The sequence below is a fragment of the Tursiops truncatus genome, chromosome 2 (genome assembly GCF_011762595.2).
Source record: "Tursiops truncatus isolate mTurTru1 chromosome 2, mTurTru1.mat.Y, whole genome shotgun sequence".
Taxonomy (NCBI): domain Eukaryota; kingdom Metazoa; phylum Chordata; class Mammalia; order Artiodactyla; family Delphinidae; genus Tursiops; species Tursiops truncatus.
Window position 1 is genome coordinate 98,635,540 of NC_047035.1, and position 27,328 is coordinate 98,662,867.

At 37.4% G+C, this 27,328-nt stretch overlaps 1 protein-coding gene across 3 annotated transcripts in view; it reads right to left on the reverse strand.

The window, feature by feature from the left end:
• RFX7 (regulatory factor X7) overlaps positions 1-27,328 on the reverse strand; it is a 146,791-nt gene that overhangs the window by 13,944 nt on the left and 105,519 nt on the right. The window lies entirely within an intron of this gene.

The window sequence follows — 27,328 nt, forward strand, 5'->3', positions numbered from 1 at the left end:
AAGACATTGGCAGTACAAAGTTTTCCAGCTACAATCCAAACGTGCATTCTGAAATGACAATATCCAGGCTCGACCAGTAAGGCTATACGTTTCCACATATATATCAAGCTCACATACTGGAATAATTTCCAATGTAAACATTATGTGTGTCAGACATTAGAGACAAAACTACTACATGGTTTGGAATAGAAACACGATGTATTAGAACTAAAAGGGACCTTAGGGATCATCTATACCAACACTCTCATTTTACCAATAAGGGAAAAAAATGAAGGCACAGTGTTCTCACCCCCCCTCCCCCATTATTGCGAGGAGAAAGTACCTTGTAAGGCAGTAACTTCAAGTGGGACCAGGGAAACAAGCCAAGTCTCACCTACTACTAGATCAGGTGTTCTGTTTTTCTATACAGCTGCCAGTCATGGGTAAAAGGCCAATTCCTTCTCTACCAGTTCAGCAGCAGGAAAATGCCATGTCCTGTTCTGGCTACCAAGGCCAACAGTTATGAGGAGAACCGCTACCAAAGAGCAAGTCAGAGGAATTCCAAAATAACTCAATCAAATCTCCCCAGCTCATCCCCCATTTCAGCATCAACTAGAGCAGCTTCTTGATGAAGCAGTCATGCAGTAGAGAGCCAAGGAGAGAGGTTTAGGATGAAGAAGGAAAACCCCTGGAATGGGCAGCATATAACAGTAACTGGGACTTGAGTTCTTGTAGATGGCTGAATACCCTGGCAACATTCTTGAAGTGACCTGAATTCCAGAAGTCAAATTGGTAGACTCAGGAGAAGGCTGGGACCCCTGGGAGACTTAATAGAGAGAACAGGGTAGGTCTGAAGACTGGTGTTTTTCTTGATTGTGCCCTCCCTATCCCAGCACCAAATACCACACACTTCTGCTGGGGGTGGGGCTGAGGGGAAGGAGAAGAGTTGCCTGGCAAGTGCATTCTCAACAATGCTGCACAGTAGGGAGAAGGGAAAGGAGCTAATATGTATCGAAAACTCCCTCTATAAGAAATATCAGATACATCATATGTAAGTTGAGACTAATACTCCAAGTGTCTGGGGGCCAAGGTTTAAAGCACAAAGTGAAGGAGTGACTATTTTGGGGGGCTGACAATTTAAATGAATTGCATCAAATCATAACCATCTCAGTAGCAAGTTAAATTGGTCATCTTTATGGTTTAAACCAGCGCAGAAAGAAAATGTGAATGATCTCTTTTACACCTTAGGGACTTGATACTTGTTTCCTCTACCTGGAATATTTTCTTACCCTTCAAGCCCCTGCTTGCTATGATTTTGAAAGGGTCTCTACTGACTACCCTATCTAAAGCAGTGCTCTCCTGCCATACCCTCACCATATTCCTTGTGTGTGTACTTTCTTTTCAATGCCTGACTTAAAATTATGTAACAGCCAATTTATTTGTTATGTATCCTCCATTAGACTGTAAGTTCAACCAGGGCAGTGACCATATCTATCTGGTTCATCACTGTATTCTTAGCACTCGGAACAAGACTGAAGAGTCATATTATGCCCACGTGTCACATTAAACCTTAATATGACATACAACTTAAAATGACTTTAAATATGACTTAATAAGTATGTCACATTTAAAATGACAAGAAACCTTAAAGAAACACATAAAACAAACAAAGCAAAAAAGAAAACAGTGCCCACTGGCTCCTATGACAGCACTGGCAGAGGGGCCTAAAAAAACTGAAACCAAATAAAGAGAATCAAAGCAATGAGTCTAATGAGAGATATAATATCCATTCTCTTCTCCTTTTGTGATTTAGGTTTTGATATTTTTTCCATTATATTAGTATACCGAAGTTCTTTATTTTGGCAGAAGGGGTAGGTGGAAGGTTGACAAAATTAAGTATCAGGATGACGAATGCAAAATTTGTTTGTCAAACTGAACTAATCCTGAGTGTGATTTCAGAATGTGACCATCTAGTTTCATCTGGTTTTTGATTCTTATTTATTCCACTAGAAGCAGGGAATTCACTATTTGGAAGGATAACAATGAACTTACCTTTAAAATACTCTTTAGTGGATAAATATATAAAGTATCGGTTGGCCAAAAGGTTCGTTTGGTTTTTTCTGTAAGATGGCTCTAGTAGCACTTATTGTCTTTAACTTCATTCAAAACAATTTTGTTAGATTGTATGTGACAGCTGTCATATCAGCGTGCATTTAAAAAAAGACATCAAAACTGGTGAAGTTTTGTGTAGCCATTTTAATATTGAAGATGGAAGGAAAAAAGCAACATTATTTCAAGAAAGGTAAAAACGCAACCGAAATGCAAAAAAAGATTTGTGCAGCACATGGAGAAGGTGCTGTGACTGACTGAAGATGTCAAAAGTGGTTTGCGAAGTTCTGTGCTGGAGATTTCTCGTTGGACAATGTTCCACGGTTGGGTAGACAATTGAAGTTGATAGTGATCAAATAGAGATATTAATTGAGATCAATCAACGTCATCCCACGTGGGAGATAGCAGACATACTCAAAATATCCAAATCAAGCGCTGAAAATCATTTGCACCAGCTTGGTTATGTTCATTGCTTTCATGTTTGGGTTCCACATAAGTTAAGCGAAAAAAACCTTCTTGACCGTATTTCCACATGTGATTCTCTACTAAAACATAACGAAAACGCTCTGTTTTTAAAACAAACTGTGACGGGCGATGAAAAGTGGATACCGTACAATAATGTGAAACAGAACAGATCATGGGGCAAGCGAAATGAACCACCACCAACCACACCAAAGGCCGGTCTTCACCCAAAGAAGGTGATGTTGTGTATATGGTGGTATTGGAAGGGAGTCCTCTATTATGAACTCCTTCTGGAAAATCAAAGATTAAGTCAAACAAGTTCCCAATTAGACCAACTGAAAGCAGCACTCCACGAAAAGCATCCAGAACTAGTCAACAGAAAACACAGAATCTTCCATCAGGACAATGCAAGACCACATGTTTCTCTGATGACCAGGCAAAAACTATTACAGCTTGCCTGGGAAGTTCTGATTCATCCACCATATTCAACAGACATTGCACCTTCAGATTTCCATTTATTTTGGTCTTTACAAAATCCTCTTAATGGAAAAAATTTCAATTCCCTGGAAGACTGTAAAAGGCACCTGGAACAGTTCTTTGCTCAAAAAGATAAAGTTTTGGGAAGATGGAATTATGAAGTTGCCTGAAAAATGGCAGAAGGTGAATACGTTGTTCCATAAAGTTCTTGGTGAAAATGAAAAATGTCTTTTATTTTTACTTAAAACCGAAGGCACTTTTTGGCCAACCCAATACTTTGGAGACATATAATAAACAACTCAAATTATACCTCCTGAATCATATAGTAGGCAATGTTAAGAATAAAACTGCTTATGGTTCAAGACTCTATACGTTGACACCTTACATGTCAAAGAGAAAATAAAGAGCGCCTCAATTTGAAAGTAACAATGACAATACCCAGACAGGTCATCAATTTCTTTAATTTTGTGAAATTAATGAACTGGAAATGAGTTCAGAAGGTTGTATAGTTCAACTTCCTGCCAGGTGTGGAAATGGCTATCCTCCTGAATGATGGGTTACCTCTGAACACTTCTCCTGATAGGAAGGGCTCTATATTGTGACCTGGCCTATCCAATTTTCAGTGGTTCTAATTTTCAAAGAAAAATAACTTATTACAGCCTCTTCCCCATTGAGAAGCTCTAGACATTCAGTGACACTGTTTAATATAATTAAGCATTTATAGGCTATCTATTCATAATTTTGAAACCAGGGCTATATAAGATGCCATAGGTCATTCCAGGCCATGTGGAGATCTTGGATAGTTTACACCTTGTTTTCCTGCTTCATAACTAAACTGCAGGTTGATCAAGCAAGATATGGTGTCAGTTAACACCTAACTCAGCGTCAGATTATATTTATGCAAGACTCAAAAAAGGGGAAGGTACAGAGAATGTTCTGTTCACAGGATAACTAACACTCTAATGCCATTCTTAAAATGAGATTTTTCCTTTGGTCTTGCTCTTTTTTTAAAAGTATGCTTTACAGACTTTGAAATTAAGCTTAATATTTAATATGGCCATGAACATGTCACTCAAAATCCTCAGTAGCAAGTCAGTCTTCAATGTTTATTCATACCATTTACAAATAAACTATTAAGTTAAAGGTAAACACTGCTTAAAGGTACAAAAATACAAATAAAAATCATAAAAGACTTGTGGCAAAATATAGTCATAGGATACATAACAATACCTGGACAGTTTTGGACTGCTTTGTATGTGTTACATCAATTAATCCCCCCAACCACCTTGAGGCAGGTTGTTTTTTTTTGTTTTTTTTCCTGTGAAGCTGTTTTTATAGTTCTTTTGAGACATTAAATTTCAAAACCCATTATAAATAAGCCCCTATTTTCTTACAGATGTTAAAAAAAATGGCCTCAACATTATTTATATGAAAACATTCACACATACTTTAGTATACATAAAGTATATGTTACCTATACTGCCTAAATGCCAGTTAATGAGGATGGTGACAGTAGCTCCTAGAATGCAATTAAGCTGTCTCCTTGCAATGACACATTATTACCTATAAAAAGACTGATGCAAAAGATAATCCTTACATTATTATGTGGAAAATAAAGAAAACAGCATGTGTATAAAATGTTATAAAGTCCAACTGCTTTTATTTATAAGAACATGCTTTCAATTTGTGCACCAAAAATTCTAATTTGCCTATGGACTCCTACAATTCAAGGCATATACTTCTGACTTAATGTATGATTTCAAGATTTTTTATTTTTAACCTCTTGACCAAGTTCACTCATCTCTCCCACCCTCTACCATCATCCTTTGACAACAAACAATATATTATCTATATCTGTTAGCTTTTTTTTTAAAGGGATTTTTAGTTTCAACATGTAAGAGAGATCACATTGTATTCGTCTTTCTCTGTCTGACTTATTTCACTTAGCATAATGCCCTTGAGGTCCATCCATGTTGCTGCAAATGGAAAGATTTCATTCTTTTTTACAGCTGAATAATATTCCACTGTATATACACACAATTTCTTTATCCATTCATTCATCATTGGACACTTAGGTTGTTTCCATGTCTTGGCTATTGTAAACAGTGCTGCAGTGAACATGAAGGTGCTTATCTTTTTGAGTTAGTGTTTCATTTGTCAGATATATACCCAGAAGTGGAACTCTGGATCATATGATAGTTGTATTTTTAATTTTTTGAGGAACCTCCATACTGTTTTTCATAGTGGCTGCACCAATTTATATTCCTACCAACAGTGCATGAGGGTTCAATTTTCTCCACATCCTCACCAACACTTGTTATTTGAGTTCTTTTTGATAACAGCCATTCTGACAGGTGTGAGGTGATATCTCATTGTGGTTTTTTCATTTCCCTGATGATTTGTGATGTTGAGCATCTTTTCACGTACCTGTTGTCCATCTTTATGTCTTCTTTGGAAAATGTCTATTGAGATGTTCTACCCCATTTTAAAATCGAATTACTTTTTTTTTTCCGTTATTGAGTTGTATGAGTTTTTTATACACTTTGAATATTAACCCCTTAACAGATATATGACTTGCAAATATTTTCTCCCATTCAGTAGGTTACCTTTTTATTTGGTTGATGGTTTTCTTTGCTGTGTGGAAGTTGTTTGGTTTGATATAGTTCCACTTTTTATCTTTGCTTTTAAAAAATTTTATTTTTGGTGTCAGATTAAAGAAATCATCGCCAAGACCTATGTCAAGGAGCTTGCTACCTATGTTTTCTTCTAGGAGTTTTATGATTTCAGATCTTATGTTCAAGTCTTTAATCCATTTTGAGTTGATTTTCCTGTACAGTATAAGATAGTGTTCCAGTTTCACTCTTTTGCATGTGGGTCTCCAGTTTTCTCAACTCCATTTATTGGAGAGACTGTCCTTACCCCACTAATTTTGGCTCCTCTGTTGTAAATTAATTGATCACATATGTGTGGGTTTATTTCTGGGCTCTCTATTCTGCTCCATTCAACTATGTGTTTGTCTTTATGCCAATACCATACTGCTTTAATTACTATAGATATGAAATAGAGCTTGAAATCAGGGAGTGTGATGCTTACACGTTTGTTCGTCTTTCTCAAGATTGCTTTGGCCGCTTGAGGTCTTTTGTGGTTTCATAAAAATTTTAGAATTCTTTGTTCTATTTCTGTGAAAAATGCTATTGGAATTTTGATAGGGATTGTATTGAATCTGTAGATTGCTTTGGGTAGTATGGACATTTTAACACTATTAATTCTCCCAATCCATGAGCACAAAATATCTCTCCACTTATTTGTGCCTTCTTCAACTACTCTCCTTGATGTCTTGTAGTTTTCAGTATGCAGGTCTTGAACACCTTTGGTTAAATGTAATCCTAGGTATTTTATCCTTTTTAATGCAGTTGGAAATGGGATTGTTTTCTTAATTTTGCTTTCTGATAGTTTGTTATTAGTGTGTAGAAATGCAAAAGATTTTCGTGTATTGATTTTGTATCCTGCAACATTACTCAATTTGTTTATTCGTTCTAGAAGTTTTTTTGTTGGAGTCTTTAGGGTTTTCTATATATAACGTCACGTCACCTGCAAATGGTGACAGTTTTACTCCCTCCTTTCCAATATGGATGCCTTTTATTTCTTGTTCTTGCCTAATTGCTCTGGCTAAGACTCCCAACACTATGCTGAATAAAAGTGGCAAAAGTGGGCATCCCTGTCTTGTTCCTAATCTTACAGGAAAAGCTTTCAATTTTTGAGTATGATGTTGACTGTGGGCTTGTTGTACAATATATGGCTTCTGTTATGTTGGGGTACATTCCCTTCATAGCCACTTTGTTGAGTTGTTATCATAAATGAATGTTGATTTTTGTCAAATGCTTTTCCTGTAGCTATGGAAACGATCATATGATTTTTATCCTTCATTTTGTTAATGTGTTGAATCACATTGACTGATTTGTGAATGTTGAGCCAGCCTTGCATCTCTAGAATAAATCCCACTTGATCATGGCGTATGATCCTTTCAATGTATTGTTGAATTGTTTGCTAATATTTTTTACACCTGTATTCATCAGGAATACTGGCCTGTAATTTTCTTTTTTTGTGGCATCCTTGTCCGGTTTGGGGATCAGGGTAATGCTGGCCTCACAAAATGAGTTTGGAAGAGTTTCCACCCCTTCTATTTTTTGGAAGAGTTTGAGAAGGATAGGTAGTAATTCTTCTTTGAATGTTTGGTGGAATTCACCAGTGAACCTGCCTGGTCCTGGACTTTTGTTTGTTGGCAGGTTTTTGATTAGTGATTCCGTCTCCTTACTAGTAATCAGTTGGGTCAGATTTTCTATTTCTTCATGATTCAGTCTTGGTAGGTTGTATGTTTCTAGGAGTTTATCCATTTCTTCTAGGTTGTTCAATATGTTGGCATATAACTGTTCAAAGTAGTCTCGTATGATCCTTTGTATTCTGTGCTATCAGTTGTACCATCTTCTCTTCACTTCTGTTGTTATTTATTTGAGTCCTCTCTTTTTTTCTTGGTGAGTCTAGCTTACGGTTTTTCAGTATTGTTTATCTTTTCAGAGAACCAGCTCTTATTTTCATTGATATTTTCTATTGTCTCTTTCATTTATTTCTGCTCTAACCTTTGTTATTCCTTTCCTTCTAGTAACTTTAGGCTTTATTCTTCTTTATCTAGTGAGGTGAAAAGTAAGGTTGTTTATTTGAGACTTTTCTTGTTTCTTAAGGTAGGCATTTATTGCCATTAACTTTCCTCTTAGAACTGCTTTTACTGTATTCCATAAACTTTGTTATATTCCCATTTTCATTAGTCTCAAAGTATTTTTTTATTTCTCTTTCGATTTCTTCTTTGACTCATTGGTTGTTCAAGTAGCATGTTGTTTAAGTTCCACATATTTGTGAACTTTACACTTTTCTTCATGTAATTGATTTCAAATTCATACCGCTGTGGTTGGAAGAGATGCTTGACATGATGTCAATTCTCTTACATTTATTAAGACTTTGTCTTGTGGCTTAACATATGATCTATCCTGGAGAACGTTCCATCTGTACTTGAAAAGAATGTATTCTCTTGTTTTTGGATGGAATGTCTTTTATATATCTGTTAAGTATATCTGGTCTACTGTTTTTTTTTTTTTTTTTTTTGCAATATGCAGGCCTCTCACTGTTGCGGCCTCTCCCATTGCGGAGCACAGGCTCCGGACGCGCAGGCTCAGCGGCCATGGCTCATGGGCCCAGCCGCTCTGTGGCATGTGGGACCTTCCTGGACTGGGGCACAAATCCGTGTCCCCTGCATCGGCAGGCGGACCCTCAACCACTGCGCCACCAGGGAAGCCCCTACTGTGTCTTTTAAGGATGATGTTTCCTTATTGATTTTCTGTCTGGATGATCTATCCACTGAGGTAAAGGGGGCATTAGAGTCCGCTACTATTGCTGTACTGGTGTCTGTTTCTCACTTCAAGTTTGTTAATATATGCTTTACATACTTAGGTCCTCCTAAGTTGGATAAAAAAATATTTTATAAATGTTTTATCTTCTTGTTGGGTTGGCCCAATATAATATAATGTCTTCTTTGTCTCTTATTATATAGCCTTTGTTTGAAAGTCAATTTTGATAAAAGTATAGCTACCCCAGCTTATTTTGGTTTCTGTTTTCATGGAATATCTTTTTCTATCCCTTCACTTTCAAGTCTCTGTGTGTCCTTATATCTAAAGCAAGTCTCCTGTAGGTAGCATATAGATGGGTTTTGTTTTTTATCTATTCAGCCACTCTGTCTTTTGATTGAAGGAGTTAGTAAATTTACATTTAAAGTAATTATTGACAGGTATGTACTTATTGCCATCTTATTTGTTTTCTGGAAGTTTTTGTGGTTCCTCTCTTGCTCTTGCTCTCTTTCTTTGTAGTCTGATGACCTTCTTTAGTGATATGCTTGTACTGCTTTCTCTCTCTCTTTTGTGAATTTACTATAGGTTTTTGCCTTATGGTTACCATAAGGCTTACATATAAAAACTTCTAACAGTCTACTTCAGGTGGTTAACACCTTAAATTTGATTACATTCTGAAGTTCAACGTTTTTACTCTGCCCTCCAATGTTTTATGTCACATTTTATATCTTTTAATCTTCTGTATCCATTAGTTATTATAATCATAGTTTTACTACTTGTTTTTTTATCTTCATACTAGCTTTATAACTAACCCATTACATTTACTATATATTTACTTTCTCAGTGACACTTACTCTTTCATATGTTTTCTTGTTACTAGTTAGTACCCTTTCTTTAGAGCTTATAGAAGTCCCTTTAACATTTCTTGTAAGGCTGGTTCATGGGTGATAAACTCCTTTAGCTTTTGCTTGGTTTAAAATCTCTTTATCTCTCCTTCAATTCTGAATGATAACTTTGCTGGATAGAGTATTCTTGATCACAGATGGAGATTTTTTTCCTTTCAGCATTTTGAATATATTGTGCCAATCCCAAAGGCTTGTAAAGTTTCTGCTGACCAATCTGCAGGTAATCTTATGAGGGTCTGCTTGTACATAACTAGTTGTTTTTTCTTGCTGCTTTTAAGATTCTCTCCATGTCTTTAACTTCTGACATTTTAATTATAATGTGTCTTATCTCCATTTTATCAAGAATTTTTGCTGAGGTTTTACCTTGTTCTTTCATTTGGAACACTTATATATATATATTTTAAATTTATTTATTTATTTATTTTTGGCTGCATTGGGTCTTCATTGCTGTGCGTGGGCTTTCTCTAGTTGCGGCAAGCGGGGGCTACTCTTTGTTGTGGTGCACGGGTTTCTCATTGTGGTGGCTTCTCTTGTGGAGCATGGGCTCTAGGCGCATGGGTTTCAGTAGTTGTGGCTCTCAGGCTCAGTAGTTGTGACTTGCAGGCTCTAGAGCGCAGGCTCAATAGTTGTGGTGCACGGGCTTAGTTGCTAAGCAGCATATGGGATCTTCATGGACCAGGGCTCGAACCCACGTCCCCTGCACTGGCAGGCAGATTCTTAACCACTGCACCACCAGGGAAGTCCCTGGAACATATTCCTTTGTTTCTTCATTTTGCTTAACTCTGTGTTGGTTTCTATGCAGTAGATGAAACTACCACCCCTCCCAGTCTTGAAGGATGTAGGAGATGAAACTTGTTGTTCAACTCTGTCCTAGGTCTTGGTTGTCCCTTAAACTTTTGTGCTTGTCCAAGCAGCTTATTATATCTTTAATAGCTCCCAGTAGTTAGGTATGTACCAAGACCTATCAAGGTCCCAGAAGGGAGGATCTCAGCAACTAAAATCAGGCTGACTGGAAGTTGGACCCTCAGGCAGCAGCTTTTAAAAGTATGCAAGTATATATAGTCCAGTATGACTACAGCATAAACCCTGCTTGCCACCAGAGCCAAGCAATCTGGAGGTGTCACTTGGGCAGTTGCAAAAATCAGGGCTCCTGACAAGTGTATGAGATACTGGTGAGCTGGAGCAAGGCAGAGGGAAAGAGGCAAGACTACATCTATTCCTTGAGAGTAGCTCTGTAGGCCACTAGACATATACCAAACCTGAAGCCTACCCCTTAGGCCAAAGCTCGAGGAAAGCAAAGAGGCTTCCTTCACAGAAAAACTGGGGATGGGAGGGGGTGTCCCAGTCTGCTGTCTGTGCAGTGCCTTGGAGGTGGTACTTGGCCAAGAACTGTCTTTCCAACTGCCACATTACTCTGGAATGACCCAGGAATGCAAGCCCCCCCGGCTACCAGAGCCAGTTGATTTAGGGGCATCCCCTGGGCAGTGGCTACAAAAACCAGGCTGCCAGATGAATGGAAAGCTCCCCCTGGGGGCACACTGGCATTCAGGAGTGTGGCAGAGGGAGAGCACAAACATAGCACCAGCCCTCTGAGGTCTCCGAAAAGGATTACAATCAGTTGCTAGATACACGGTTAAGTAGAAGCCTGCCCCTCAGGCTGCAGCCGTGACAGCTGGGTAACAGGTCTCCACAGAAAAACCGAGCTCTTGGGTCTGTGACTGCTGCTGTGCCTAGAGGTGGTAGCTGTTGAAGAACTCTTTCTCTGTTGGTTACAGTCCTGTGGGACCCTTTACTGTAAGCCCCACTGGCACCGGTGCCATGCTATGTAGAGGTATCCTCTGGCAGCAGCCACAAAAATCAGGGTGCCAGACAAGGGTGTATGATCTCCTTTCTGGGTGACTGTGTGTTACAGTTCCATTGGACTGGGAACACAAGCTCCCCTGGCCTCCAAAGCAAGGCAATTAAGACGTGTCTCCTGGGCGGAAACTGCAAAAATCAGGGCACCAGATACATGTAGTAGCTTCCTTCTGGGAGATACTGATATTCTGGAGCACAGCAAAGAGAGACTGCGAAGATAGCACCTGCAAGTCTCTGTCCCTGGACAGTGTTCCAGCTGTCTCCTACATGTGTCTTCAATTGGATGCCTACCCCTCAGGCTGATGCTTTAATATAAGTAGGTGATCCTCCTTCCCTTATGTCTGGGCAAGACAGGCTGACTCTGAGCTGGGCCCTGGGGCAGGTAAGTCCGAGTGTGTGGGCCCTCCAATAGCCATGTCTCAGAACCTTATAGTCTTGTGGTTCTCGGGCTGTGAGCCCCACTGGTTTTCAAAATTATATGTTTTTTTGAGGGTTCGTCTCTCAGGTGCAGGTCTTAAAACTTGGGGTGTGCATTGTGGAGTGTGAACCCTTTGCTCCTAATGAGAAGCTCCGGGTTTTGAGTTCCCTCTTGATTGGAGGTTGCTGTGTCACTGGTGGGGTTTATGGCAAGATTGTGTCTGAGCCTCCCCTACCTGCTTCATGTGGCTTTCTTCTTGTTTGTCTGATGTGTAGTCGTCACTCGGCCAGCCTTTAGGTTTTTTTTAAAGAGGAAATTTTCCATATGTAGCTGGAGACTCAGTGTGTCCATGGGAGGAGATGAGTTCAAGAGCTTCCTGCATCAAGATCTTGAACTGTTCTCCCCAAGTATTTTTTATTATACACATTTTATAAATGAGACACTTGCATAGAGAGGTGAATCTGGAAAGAATTTGCTCATCTAGCCTAATCCACTCATTTTATACGTGAGAAGATTTTGTTACTAATCAGTGAGTGTAAGCAAACTGAATGGCTTGGAAAGCAACCAAAATTATATCACTGAAAGTTTTTCTAATACTTCTAAAGAGAAGAACTTATTAATTTCTATTAGGAGTCTTTTTCTTACCAAGACCTATAGTATTATTAACATTCATGTATTACAGATGACAATAAAAGATGGAATTTAGAAAGGTCCCAAAGGCATGGTAGAATTATATTCCCTTACAAGTATTAAGCAAATAATACATTCGCTAGGTAATACATAAATGAGGTAAAAGTAATACGGTCAAACGTCTAATTAGCCTGAGCCTTTGAAAGTATAACAGTTGTTGAAATCCTCCAATAATTTTAAGGTACAATTAGATCGAGTCTCTGGAGAGAAAACTCTTTGAAGGGGCCTGACCTTGATCATAAAGAGATTTGATTTTTCTTATTGTTCCAGGTTCTGGACAGAACAATAATACACAGCTGAGTCTGAGGCATGGCTAAAGTCCACCAGCGTCTGGCATTTGACAGGAACACTCAGAGAACACTGCAGAAGTACACAGTGTAAAGTACATGAAGGTTTGGTGTCCCAGGGAATAGCACAGCTGGAAAAGCACTGCATAAGTCTGTTGGTTAGTTATGGTGTCTTCTAGTCTAGGCCCTGGAGAGAAACTAAGAGCTGTTAATAGTACCATTAAGCCGAGCTTAGACTAAGATCAAACATCACCTTTGAAATTCACGTGGTAAATCTTATTTTTGTGGTAACTACATAATAAACAATATACTTAAAAGATTACTTTGAAGTCAACATAATTAATTTAAAGAAGAATTAGAGCATCTCCCCACAACTAGGACACCTGCTGGCTGCTGGTGGGGAACACTGATGCCCAAGGAGATAGGAGGAACCCTCAAGTGAACCAGTAGGACATGGGGGGACTGAGGGGGGAGGGCAGTGGAGGCCAGACAGGATCGGCACCCTTGAGACCAGGGAGATCAAGAGAGGCAGGCAGGAGGGACTCTGCAGGAAGAGCGGGAGAGAAGCGGAGGGTGACCGCCTGGCCCACTTGGGCCGGGGAGCCTGTTGAGCTCCCAGGCAGTCCCCTGTCCTCTGAGGCCCCCCTGTCCCCGCTGCCACGTTGGTTCTTGGGGCATAGGAGAGATCAGGAAAGACAGGCGGGAGAGGCCCTCCCAGACCGGAGGAGCAGGAGAGGAGAGGAGGGTGTTTACCCCGCCCACTCGAGCCCAGGAAGCCTGCTGGGATCCCAGGTGAGGTCCTCTGCCCTCTGAGACCAGGGGTGGGGGCATGTCTGGGCCCCTTCTGTTCCTTGAGCTTAACTAAGCTCCAACCCCCACAGACCCCAGGGCCTTTTCCAGCCCTGTGGGTCCTAAGCATAGGCCCTGCCCACAACCCAAACCTCACCCTTGTTTCAGCCCCCCCCTCCACAGCCAAGGCCTCCCCGCCACAACTTTTTTTCTTTTCCCCCATCCCCTTTCTTACTATTGTGGTACTGATGTACCTTCTGGTTGTTTATTCATCTATATTTTAATTTTTAAGTTCTTTCTAACATATCTGTTACTTTCCTAGTCTAATTTTATTTTTTACTTTGTAATTGCCTTTTTGTTTTGTTTTGCTGCCATCCCACGCAGCTTGCAGGATCTTGGTTCACGAGCCAGAGGTCGGGCCGAAGCTCCTGCGGTGGGAGCTCCAAGTCCGAACTACTGGACTAACAGAGAACCTCAGACCCCAGGGAATATTCATCAGAATGAGGTCTCACAAAGTTCCTCATCTCAGCACCAAGATCCAGCTCTACCCAACAGCCGACAACCCCCAGTGTTGGAAGCCTCAGGCCAAACAACCAGTAAAACAGGAACACAATCCCACCCATCAAAAAAAACAAAGAAAAAAGAAAAAGAGACGGCAAAACAATATGTCACAGTTGAAGGAGCAAGGTAAAAACCTACAAGACCAAATGAATGAAGAGGAAATAAGCACTCTACCTGAAAAAGAATTCAGAGTAACGACAGTAAAGATGATCCAGACTCTCAGAAAGAGAAGGGAGGTACAAACTGAGAAAATACAAGAAATGTTTAACAAAGATCTAGAAGAACTAAAGACCAAGCAAACAGAGATGAACAACACAATACTGAAATGAAAAACACACTAAAGGCATCAATAACTGAGGCAGAAGAACGAATATGGGAGCAGGAAGACAAAATGGTGGAAATAACTGCCAAGGAGAAGATGAAAGAAAAAAGAATGAAAAGAATGGAAGACAATCTCAGAGACCTCTGGGACAACACTAAACGCAACAACATTTGAATTATAGGATTCCCAGAAAAAGAAGAGAAAAAGAAAGGGTGTGAGAAAATATTTGAAGAGATTATAGCTAAAAACTTCCCTAACATGGGAAAGGAAATAGTCACCCAAGTCCAGGAAGTACAGAGAGTCCCATACAGGATAAACCCTAGGCAAAACACACCAAGATACATATTAATCAAACTAACAAAGATTAAATTCAAAGAAAAGATATTAAAACCAGCAAGGGAAAAACAAAAAGTAACACACAAAGGAATCCCCATGAGGTTATCAGCTGATTTTTCAGCGGAAACTCTGCAGGCCAGAAGGGAGTGGCAGGATATACTTAAAGTGATGAAAGAGAAAAACCTACAACCAAGATTACTCTACCCAGCAAGGATCTCATTCAGATTCGATGAAGTCAAAAGCTTTTCAGACAAGCAAAAGCTAAGAGAAATGAGCACCACCAAACCAGCTTTAAAACAAATGCTAAAGAAACTTCTCTAGGCAGGAAACACAAGAGAAGAAAGAGACCCACAAAAACAAACCCAAAACAATTAAGAAAATGGTCATAGGAGCACACATATCGATAACAACCTTGAATGTAAATGGATTAAATGCCCCAACCAAAAGAGACAGACTGGCTGAATGGATACAAAAAAAAGACCCATATATATGTTGTCTACAAGAGACCCACTTCAGACCTAGGGACACATACAGACTGAAAATGAGGGGATGGAAAAAGATATTCCATGCAAATGGAAATCAAAAGAAAGCTGGAGGGCTTCCCTGGTGGCGCGGTGGTTGAGAGTCTGCCTGCCGATGCAGGGGACATGGGTTCGTGCCCCGGTCCGGGAAGATCCCACATGCCGCGGAGCGGCTGGGCCCGTGAGCTGTGGCCGCCGAGCCTGTGCGTCCAGAGCCTGTGCATCCGGAGCCTGTGCTCCGCAGCGGGAGAGGCCACAACAGTGAGAGGCCCACGTACCGCAAAAAAAAAAAAAAAAAAAAGAAAGCTGGAGTAGCAATATTCATATCAGATAAAATAGACTTTTAAAATAAAGATAGTTATAAGAGACAAGGAAGGACACTACGTAATGATCAAGGGATCAATCCAAGAAGATATAACAACTATAAATATATATGCACCCAACATAGGAGCACCTCAATACATAAGGCAACTGCTAACAGCTATAAAAGAGGAAATTGACAGTAACACAGTAATAGTGGGGGACTTTAACTCCTCACTTACACCAATGGACAACCATCCAAACAGAAAATTAATAAGGAAACAGGAGCTTTAAATGACACAATAGACCAGATAGATTTAATTGATATTTATAGGACAGTCCATCCAAAAACAGCAGATTACACTTTCTTCTCAAGTGCACATGGAACATTCTCCAGGATAGATCACATCTTGGGTGACAAATCAAGCCTCGGAAAATGAAAGAAAACTGAAATCATATCAAGCATCTTTTCTGACCATAACGCTATGAGATTGGAAATCAATTACAGGAAAAAAATTGTAAAATACACAAATACATGGAGGCTAAACGGTGTGCTACTAAATAACGAAGAGATCACTGAAGAAATCAAAGAAGAAATAAAAAAATACATAAAAACAAATGACAATAAAAACAGGACAACACAAAACCTATGGGACGCAGCAAAAGCAGTTCTAATAGGGAAGCTTATAGCAATTCAATCTCACCTCAAGAAACAAGAAAAATCTCAAATAAACAATCTAAGCCTACACTTAAAACAACTAGAGAAAGAAAAACAAAGAAAACCCAAAATCAGTAGAAGGAAAGAAATCATATAGAGCAGAAATAAATTCAATAGAAACGGAGAAAACAATAGCAAAGTTCAATAAAACTAAAAGCTGGTTCTTTGAGAAGATAAAATTGATAAACCCTTAGCCAAAGTCATCAAGAAAAAAAGGGAGAGGATGCAAATCAATAAAATTAGAAATGAAAATGGAGAAATCACCACTGACACTGCAGAAATACAAAGGATTATAAGACACTACTACAAACAACTATATGCCAATAAAATGGACAACCATGAAGAAATGGAAGAATTCTTGGAAAGGTACAATCTTCCAGATTGAACCAGGAAGAATTAGAAAATATAAACAGACATATCACAAGTAATGAAATTGAAAATGTAATTAAAAATCTTCCAACAAACAAAAGTCCAGGACCTGATGGCTTCACAGGCAAATTCTATCAAACATTTAGAGAAGAGCTAACACCAATCCTTCTCAAACTCTTCCAAAAAATTGCAGTGGGAGAAACACTCCCAAATTCATTCTACGAAGCCATCACCCTGATACCAAAACCAGAAAAAGATATCACAAAAAAAGAAAATTACAGAGCAATATCACTGATGAACATAGATGCAAAAATCTGAACAAAATACTAGCAAACAGAACCCAACAGCACGTTAAAAGGATCATACACCATGATCAAGTGAGACTTATTCCAGGGATGCAAGGATTCTTCAATATATGAAAATCAATCAGTGTGATACACCACATTAACAAATTAGGAAAAAACCCCATATGATCATCTCAATACATGCAGAAAAAGCTTTTGACACAATTCAACACCCATTTATGATAAAAACTCTCCAGAAAATAGGCATAGAGGGAACCTACCTCCACATAATAAAAGCCATATATGACAAACCCACAGCAAGCATCATACTCAATGGTGAAAAACTGAAAGCATTTCCACTAAGATCAGGAACAAGACAAAGACGTCCACTCTTGCCACTATTATTCAACATAGTTTTGGAAGTCCTAGCCACAGCAATCAGAGAAGAAAAGGAAATAAAAGGAATACAAGTTGGAAAATAAGAGGTAAAACTGTCACTGTTTGTTGATCACATGATACTATACATGGAAAATCCTAAAGATGCCACCAGAAATCTACTAGAGCTAATCAATGAATTTGGTAAGGTTGCAGGATACAAAATTAATGCACAGAAATCTCTGGCATTCCTATACACCAACAATGAAAAAGCAGAAAGAGAAATTAAGGAAAACTCCCATTTACCATTGCAATAAAAAGAATAAAATACCTAGGAATAAACCTGCCTAAGGAGGTGAAAGACTTGTCCACAGAAAACTATAAAACACTGATGAAAGAAATCCAAGATGACATAAACAGATGGAGAAATATACCATGTTCTTGGATTGGAAGAATCAACACTGAAAATGACTACACTACCCAAAGTGACCTACAGATTCAATGCAATCCCTATCAAGCTACCAATGGCATTCTTCACAGAATTAGAACAAAAAATTTTACAATCCATATGGAAATACAAAAGACCCTGAATAGCCAAAGCAATCTTGAGAATGAAAAACGGAGTTGGAGGAATCAGGCTCCCTAACTTTGAACGATACCACAAAGCTACAGTAATCAAGACAGTATGGTACTGGCACAAAAACAGAAATATAGATCAATAGTACAGGATAGATGCCCAGAGATAAACCCACGGACATATGGGCAACTAATTTACGACAAAGGAGTCAAGAACATACAATGGAGAAAAGGCAGCCTCTTCAATAAGTGCACTGGGAAAACTGGACGGCTATGTTTAAAAGAATGAAATTAGAACACTCCCTAACACCATACACCAAAAATAAACTCCAAATGGATTAAAGACTTAAATGTAAGACCAGACACTATAAAACTCTTTGAGGGAGGCATAGGAAAAACACTCTTGGACATAAACCACAGCAAGATTTTTTTTTTTTTTTTCCTCAGTACGTGGGCTTCTCACTGTTTGTGGCCTCTCCCGTTGCGGAGCACAGGCTCTGGACGCGCAGGCCCAGCGGCCATGGCTCACGGGCCCAGCCGCTCCGCGGCACGTGGGATCCTCCCGGACCGGGACACGAACCCACGTCCCCTGCATCGGCAGGCGGACCCTCAACCACTGCGCCACCAGGGAAGCCCGCAAGATCTTTTTTGACCTACCTCCTAGAGTAACGGAAATAAAAACAAAAATAAACAAATGGGACTTAATTAAACTTAAAAGCTTTTGCACAGCAAAGGAAACTATAAACAAGACAAAAAGACAACCCTCAGAATGGGAGAAAATATTTGCAAATGAAACAACAGAGAAAGGATTAATCTCCAAAATATACAAAAACCTCATGGAGCTCAATATCAAAAAAAAAAAAACCAATCCAGTTAAAAAATGGGTGGAAGACTTAAACAGACATTTCACCAAGGATGACATACAGATGTCCAAGAGGCACATGAAAAGATGCTCAACATCACCAATTATTAGAGAAATGCAAATCAAAACTACAATGAGGTAACACCTCACGCTGGTCAGAATCAAAATATCTAGAAACAATAAATGCTGGAAAGGGTGTGGTGAAAAGTGAACCTTCCTCCACTTTTGGTGGGAATGTAAATTGATACAACCACTATGGAAAACAGTATAGCAGTTCCTTAAAAATCTAAAAATAGAACTACCATATGACCCAGCAATCCCAGTACTGGGCATATACCCTGAAAAAACTATAATTCAAAAAGAGACACGTACCACAATGTTCACTGCAGCACCATTTACAATAGCCAGGACATGGAACCAACCTAAATGTCTATTGACAGATGAACAGATAAAGAAGATGTGGCACATATATACAATGGAATATTACTCAGCCATAAAAAGAAACAAAATTGAGTTATTTGTAGTGAGGTGGATAGACTTAGAGTCTGTTATACAGAGTGAAGTAAGTCAGAAAGAGAAAAACAAATATCAAATACCATATGCTAACGCATATATATGGAATCCAAAAAAAAAAAAAAAGGTACTGATGAACCTGGTTGCAGGGCAGGAGTAAAGAGGTAGACACAGAGAATGGACTTGAGGACATGGGGTGGGAGAGGGAAGCTGGGACGAAGTGAGAGTAGCATCAACATATATACACTACCGAATGTAAAACAGTTGGCTGGTGGGAAGCAGCAGCATAGCACAGGGAGATAGGCTCAGTGCTTCGTGATGACCTAGAGGGGTGGGATAGGGAGGATGGGAGGGAGGCTCAAGAGGGCAGGGATATGGGGACATGTGTTATGCATATGGCTGATTTGCTCTGTTGTGCAACAGAAACCAACACAGTATTCTGAAACAATTATACTCCAATAAAGATCTATTAAAAAATAAAAATAAATAATTAAACTACCATGTATATATAAACAAATGATCATAATGATCATGTATGACCTTAGTAACCAGGTCTTTTCTTCCAACTTGCCTTTCCTTTTTCATGGGATTATTAGCTGAAATGATTTTAGGTAACAATCCCATGAAAAAGACTCAGCCATGATGAATCATGATTGGTATGTCAAGGATCTTATTGCAAAGTTTAAAAATTACTAATAAAAGAATATAAACCTCAGGTGTAGTCACTGATAAATCCTCAATATTTTAAAAAGGAATTTGTGTCAATTTTTTAATAATAAAAAGTAAATATTTCTGCTTTTATTATTTCTTAAAAAAGACTTGATTTCTCACTATTGCTTATAAAAGAGCCATTTAAAACAATTATCCTTTTGCTCAATTTGGATTGTAGTTTTTTTTTTAATTAAAAAAAATATCTCTGTATATAGTGCAAACTATACTGGTATGCTTACTTTCATTTCTAGATTGTCTCAGTTTTTCTTTGTTTTAAATTAACCTCACATAAAATGTTCAGATTATATGAATGTAGTTTCTGCATACAGATTAAGAATGAACAAAAATACTGAAGCAGTGGGCCTTGAGTCAATTAATTCCTGATCAACCATTTCTGTTCTTTGAGTTTCCACTCAAATCCAATTTTACTACAATTTTTCTTCAATAGTTTCAAACATTTCTGAAATAATTTTAGTAAAATGATAAGTTCAGACAGGAACAAGGTTGTCTACATTTAAAAACCCCCAACAAACTCCAACATCATCTTGTGTATTCATACCATGTTATAGATGAAGAAACAAAAGAACAGAGAAGTAGAGATGACTTGCAAGTTCATTAGTGAAGGGTTCTTCTATCACCAATGGGCCAAGCAGAGTTTTATACAATGGGTATTCAATATATATTTGTTAACTGGTGGCAGTGCAACATCTTCCTTCTGAAGAACATCGATCAGTTCCCAATTTAATCTGCTGCATAAAGTTTCCAATCAATAAATATATAAAGCTATGATGTATACAGCATGGCATTCTTCTAGAAACTATGTCAGCAGTTAATGATGGGTGTGATATATTTACCTGCCTTTAAAGATTATACAGGAGAGAAAAATAAAGACTTAAATAGGTCCTTCATGAAAAAGGATATCCGATCGGCCAAAAAAAATATTAAAAAATCAGTCAACTTTATTTAGTCATCAAGGAAATGCAAATTAAAACCCAAATGGGAAAAAAACCTAATGTCCATACACAGTAGAATGGAAAAAGAAATTGTGGTATATATTCATAAACAGAATACTAAACAGCAATTAGAACGAATGAACCAAAACTACAGAAAGCAAAATGCTTGAATCTTACAAACAAAATGTTGATCATTGTATAATTTCATTCATATAATGTTCTAAAACAAGCAAAGCTAATCCACGGTGTTCAGAAGCCAGGAGAGCAGTTGCTCTTGGCAAGGGTGGGGTGGAGGTGGTGGGAAGGGTAGTGACTGGAAGAGGAAACAAGGGGCCTCTGGGATAATGGCCATGCTCAGTTTCTTGATCTGGAAGCTAGTAATACATGCATACTCACTGCGTGAAAATTTATTAAGTTGTACACTTACAAGGTGTGTACTTTTCTATGTGTATGTTACACCTCAAAGAAAGTTACATAAAACACTGTAAATAAATGGTAAGAGAGATACAAAAAAGGTGTAATGTGATCAAAAAGTAGAGAGTAATTTAACTTAGGTCATTGAGAATATAATCGTATATGGAGAAAGTGGATTTAAACTGGGCCTTAAAAAACAAGCAGATTTAATCATATGGGTGTTAGTGTGGGAGGGGGTGATTCGTGTAGAGGAGTGTGAACAAAAACTGAGAAGAGGAGGGTGTGCTTCTGAAATCTCAGTAAGTTCAAAAGAGCTAAGGTGTAGGATGAATGGTGAGGAAAAAGAAGGAGGGGGAAGAAGTTTATACAAAATAGGGATTACACCAGGTAGGCCAAAATGTCGGGTTGTGGAAGAGTTTGAGTAACAACTGCTGCCACATATTGAGGGCTTACTATGCTCTAGGCATTGTGACAAACATTATATATATATGGTTTTAATTAAACCTTAATAAAAACAGTATAGTATCTTTACATTTCACAAAGGGATAGAAAGCAACTGACACTAAAGATTAAGGACCTGCCTATGGCTACAAACCCCAGTACACTTTAAATTAGTCTCAAACTTTGATGTGGCTAGTTCCAAAGTCTAATCTTTCTCTACCATATAATTCTGCCTTCCTCTGAAAAATAAAGGTGTTGAACTTTATTCTGTAGCAATGGTTAATATTAAATATAATTTAGAATGAGTCTTTCATAGTTTATGATTGTAGACTTTTAAAGAAAATATAGAGGTCTTCATCTTCTAGGCTGAACAATCTTATTTATGTTTGAAACGGCTATTCCATTTGCTGTATCATTTCAGTTAACTTCAATGAAGTGTGGCACTCAGAACTGCATATACCATTTCTGGTCCTTTAACATTTATGAATTTCAATTTTATAGTTTTGGTGAAACATCAATGAACATTGCATAGTAAGGACCATTAAGATTCACTTCTCCATAAAATACCCCATTCTTCAGCAGTAGCCTTGAAAAGTAACAGCCCGTATTCCTAGTTTGGGTGGCCACCAGAAGAAATATAACACAGCTAGAGCTCTCTCAAAGCCTCATCCCAAAGACTCATTGTTCGTCTTGTGTGGTGGATCCTACGTAGACCCCACCTACTGGTTGTATTTGACCTGTGTTGGAACATGCCCACTGTGAAAAGCTTTCTCCTTTGTCGGGGTGGAAGGATGGGGAAAAGAAGTTGTTAAAAAAAATTACAGGCAAGTATCTTAACTTCGTGACAGCCTGAGACACTGACTATCAATTAGGGCAAACAATAGACTAACCAAAAAGTTTAAAAGGCAAAGCTGGGAAGTAAGATGTCCAAAGAAGCTTTGAAAAGCTCCAACATACTCCTGGGAATCTAGAAAGCCATGTACATGCAAAGAGTTACGTGCAATTCAAGACCCAAGAAGTCCCTAAGCTCTAACCTTTTGCTAAACTTGAGGCTTCAAAAAAGCAGGAAGTGAAGGCTAAGGAAGAGCTGTCAACTGCTTGAGAGTTTATGGTGTACCCCAACATGCACACAGAGCTCTCTGGCAAAGACTGATTTATTGGTTTAAGATGTTTAAGGAAATCTCTGTCCAATCAACAGCTGACTATTAAGTGAACTGAGTAGAGACTTCAATGGACAGACAAAAATATGAGAATTCATCAGTAGCAGACTGGTCCTATAGGGAGTCATTTAGGCTTAAATGAAAGGACAGTAAACAGTCATTCAAATCCACATTAAGAAATAAAGAACACCATTAAAGGTAACTACATAGGTAAATATAAAATACAGTCTAAATGTATTTTTTGTTTGTAACTCCTTTATTCTCCTATCTGATCTAAAAGACAACTACATAAAGCACCAAATAGAAATCTGTGTTGAATGGGTACACAATGTATAAGATAAATGGGGGTGGGGAAGATAACAGAGATATATAGGAGCAAAAGTTTTTATATATTTTTGAAATTAAGTTGGTTTTAATCCAAATAAGTGTTAACTGTAATCTCCAGGACAGCCACAGAAGAAAATAATTTAAAATACACAACTATAGTAAAAGAAACATGAAGGGGTTTAAAATGGTTTATTAGAAAATGCCCATTTATCACAAAACAAGTTAGTAATGACAGAATTGAAGAACAGACATAAAACATATAGAAAACAAATACAAAAATAGCAAATGTAAATATCATCAGTAGTTACATTAAATGTAAATGGATTAAACTTCCCAATGAAAAGGCAGGGACAGGCAGAACGGATTTAGAATAATATATGATCAAACTACATGTCATTTACGTACTACATATATATTTTACACTCAAAGACACACATAGGTTGAAAGTAAAAAAACAGAAAAAGATGCAGCATGCCAAAAGTAACGAAAAGAGAACTGAAATGCCAATTTTAATATCAGAGAAAAAGACTTTGACAAAAATTGTTACTAGAGAAAAAGAAAGTTATCATTTCATGACAAATGGGTCAACATCAAGAAGATACAACAATCATAACCTGTTATGTACCAAACAACAGAGCTCAAAATACATAAAACAAAAATGGACAGAAATGAAGAAAGAAACAGAAAATTTAACAATAATAATTGGAGATTTTAATACTCCACTTTCAGTAATAGATAGAACTAAGCAGAAGATATACAAGGAAATATACAACAACAGTATAAACCAAATAGAAACAGTAGACATCTATAGAACACTCCACCACCCAACAACAGAATATACATTCTTCTCAAGTGTACATGGAATATTCTCCAAGATAGATCATATGTTAGGCTATAAAACAAGTCTCAATACATTTAAAGGGAATGAAATCACACAAAGTATTTTCTTCAACTATAACGGAATGGAATTAGAAATCAATAACTGAAGGAAATTGGAAATTCATAAATATGTGGAAATTACAAATGCGTCAAAGAAGAAATCAAAAGAGAAATTAGAAAATACATTGAGAAGAATAAAAATGAAGGCACAACATTCCAAAACTTATGGGATGTAGTGAAAGCAGTGTTTAGAGGAAAATTTATAGCTGCATATGCCTACATTAGAAAAGAAGAAAGGTCTCAAATGAATAATCTTCCATGTTAAGAAACTAGAAAAATTAAGAGGAAACCAAATCCAAAGCACGCAGAAGAGAGGAATAATATGGATTAGAGTGGAAGTAAATGAAACAGGAAATAGAAAAACAACAGAAAAAATTTAATGAAGCCAATAGTTGATTCTTTGAAAAAGGTCAACAAAGCTGATAAATCTTTAGCTAAGCAGACCAAAATAAAAAAAGAGAGAAGGCTCAACTAAAATCAGAAATAAAACAGGGATATTATGACCAACCTTACAGAAATAAAAGGGACTGTTCAAGAATACCATGAAAAACTGTATGCCAACAAACTAAATAACCTACATGAACAGGCAAATTCCTAGAAAGACACAAACTACCAAAGTGGACTCAAAAAGGAGTAAGACAATCTGATCTATAAAAAGAGACTGAATTAAATTTAATTTAACTGAATTTAACTGAATTTTAAAAGTACCCACGAAGAAAAGCCCAAGACTAGATGGCGTCACTGGTGAATTCTACCAAATAGTTAAAGATTAATACCAATCCTTCGTAAAGTCTTGCATAAAAACAGAAGAGGAATACTTCCAAACTCATTCTGTAAGGGCAATCTTACCTGATTCCAAAGCTAGACAAAGATATCAAAGAAAGAAAAATACAGACTGATATCCCTTATGATTATAGATGTAAAAATCCTTAACAAAATACTAGCAAACTGAGTCTGTCAGCATATATAAAGAATAATACATCGTGACTAAGTGTGATTTATCCCAGGAATACAAGACAGATTCAACATACAAAAATCAATCAATAACATAATACACTGTATTAATTGCATAAGAAAAAATCTGACACGATTATCTAAATAGATGCATAAAAAGCATTTGACAAATTTTAACATCCAACAATCTCGCAATAGAATGTAAGTTCCTCACATGTATAAAGATAATCTATGGAAAACTCATAGCTATCATAGTTAATGATGAAATGCTAAAGACTTCCCCCTTCAGACTGGGCTCATCATTTCTATTCAGCACTGTACTGGCGATTCTAGCAGAGCAATTAGACAAGAAAGTGGCATAAAAGCCAGATGAGAAAGGAAGAGGTAAAACTATCTCTATTTTCAGATGACATTATATGCAGAAAATCCTAAGGAATTTACTAAAAAAAAAAAAAACTATTATCAGAGCAAATAAACTAGTTCAGCAAGACTGCAGGATACAAGACAAACATATAAAAATTAGTCTTACTTCTATAAACTAGCAACAATCAAAAATGAAATTAAAAATTAACTCCATTTACAACATCATTAAAAAAAAAGCCAGGAATAAACTTAACAGAAGTATAAGATAACTAAAAAGTATAAGAAAACTATAAAACATTTCTTAAAAAATTAAAGACCTAAGGAAATGGAAATATATTCTATGTTCATGGGTTGAAATAAGTAATACTGTTAAGATGACAATACTCCCAAATTGATATACAGATTCAATGCAATCTTTATGAAAATTCCAACTGTCTTCCTTACAGAAACTGAGAAGCTGATGCTAAAGTCCATATGGAAATTCAAGGGACCCAGAAGAGTCAAAATAATCTTCCCAATTTCAAAAATTACTACAAAGCTAAAGTAATCAATACATCATAATACTAGCACAAAGAAAGATACATAAAGCAATGGAACAGAATTCAGAGTCCAGAAGTAAGCCCTTATACGTATGGTCAATTGATTTTCCACAAGGGTGCCAAGACCATTCAATGGAGAAGAAGTAGTCTTTTCAACAAATGATGCTGTGACAATTGGATATTGGATATCCATGTACAAAAGAATGAATTTGGGTATCTACTTCCCACCATGTACAAATATTAACTCAAAATGCAAAGACCCAAATGCCTGAGCTAAAAGTATAAAACTCTTATAATTATAAGCATAGTGTAAATCTGCAACAGTTTCTCAGATATGATACCTAAAAGCACAAGCAACCAAAGAAAAAATAAATTGGATTGCATCAAAATTAAGTTTTTGTTCATCAGATGACACTATCAAAACAATGAGGAAAGCCCAAAGAGTGGGAGAAATATCTGCAAATCATAATATACCTAATAAGGATCTATTATCCTGAATAAATATAGAGCACTTATAACTAAATAATAAAAAAACAAATAACAAAAATGGGAAAAGAATAAATATTTCTCCAAAGGAAATATACAAATAGCCAATAAGCACATGAAAGGATGTTCAATATCATCAGTCATCAGGGAAATGCAAATCAAAACCATGAGCTACTACTTCATATGTACTAGAATGGCTATAATATAAAAGGCAGACAAGTGTTGGTGAGGGTATAGAGAAATGCAACCCTCATACATTGTTGATACGAATGTAAATGGTGCAGCCATTCTGGAATACAGTTTGGTAATTTTTCAAAAAGTTAAACATAGAGTTACAATATGGTCCAGAAATTCCACTTCTAGATATATGCTCAAGAGAAAGGAAAACACATACCATATCAAGACTTGTAGACAAATGTTTACAGCAGCCTTATTTATAATACCAAAAAGTGTAAACAGCTCAAATGTTCATTAACTGATGGATGGATAAATAAAATGTGGTATATTCATACAATGGACTATTATTTGGCCATAAAAGAGAATGAAGTACTGATATATGATACAACATAGATACACATTGAAAACTACGTCAACTGAAAGAAGCCAGACAGGAAAGGCCACAAAATATATGAACCCATTTATATGAAATGTCCAGAATAGGCAAATTCATACAGAAAGATTATTTGTTGCTAGGGTCTGGGAGGAAGGAAAAATGGGTAGTTACCACTAATGGATAATGGGGTTTTGGGGAAGTAATGAAAATATTCTAGCATTAGACGTGACTGATGCACGACGTTGTAAATATACTAACACCCACAGAATTGTGCAATTTAAAAGTGAATTTTATGTGACATATCTCAAAATATAAAAGCTCATAAACAAAACAAAATGTATAGTTTTGCCTACCTGTGAATAACTGTCTTAGTCTATAATAT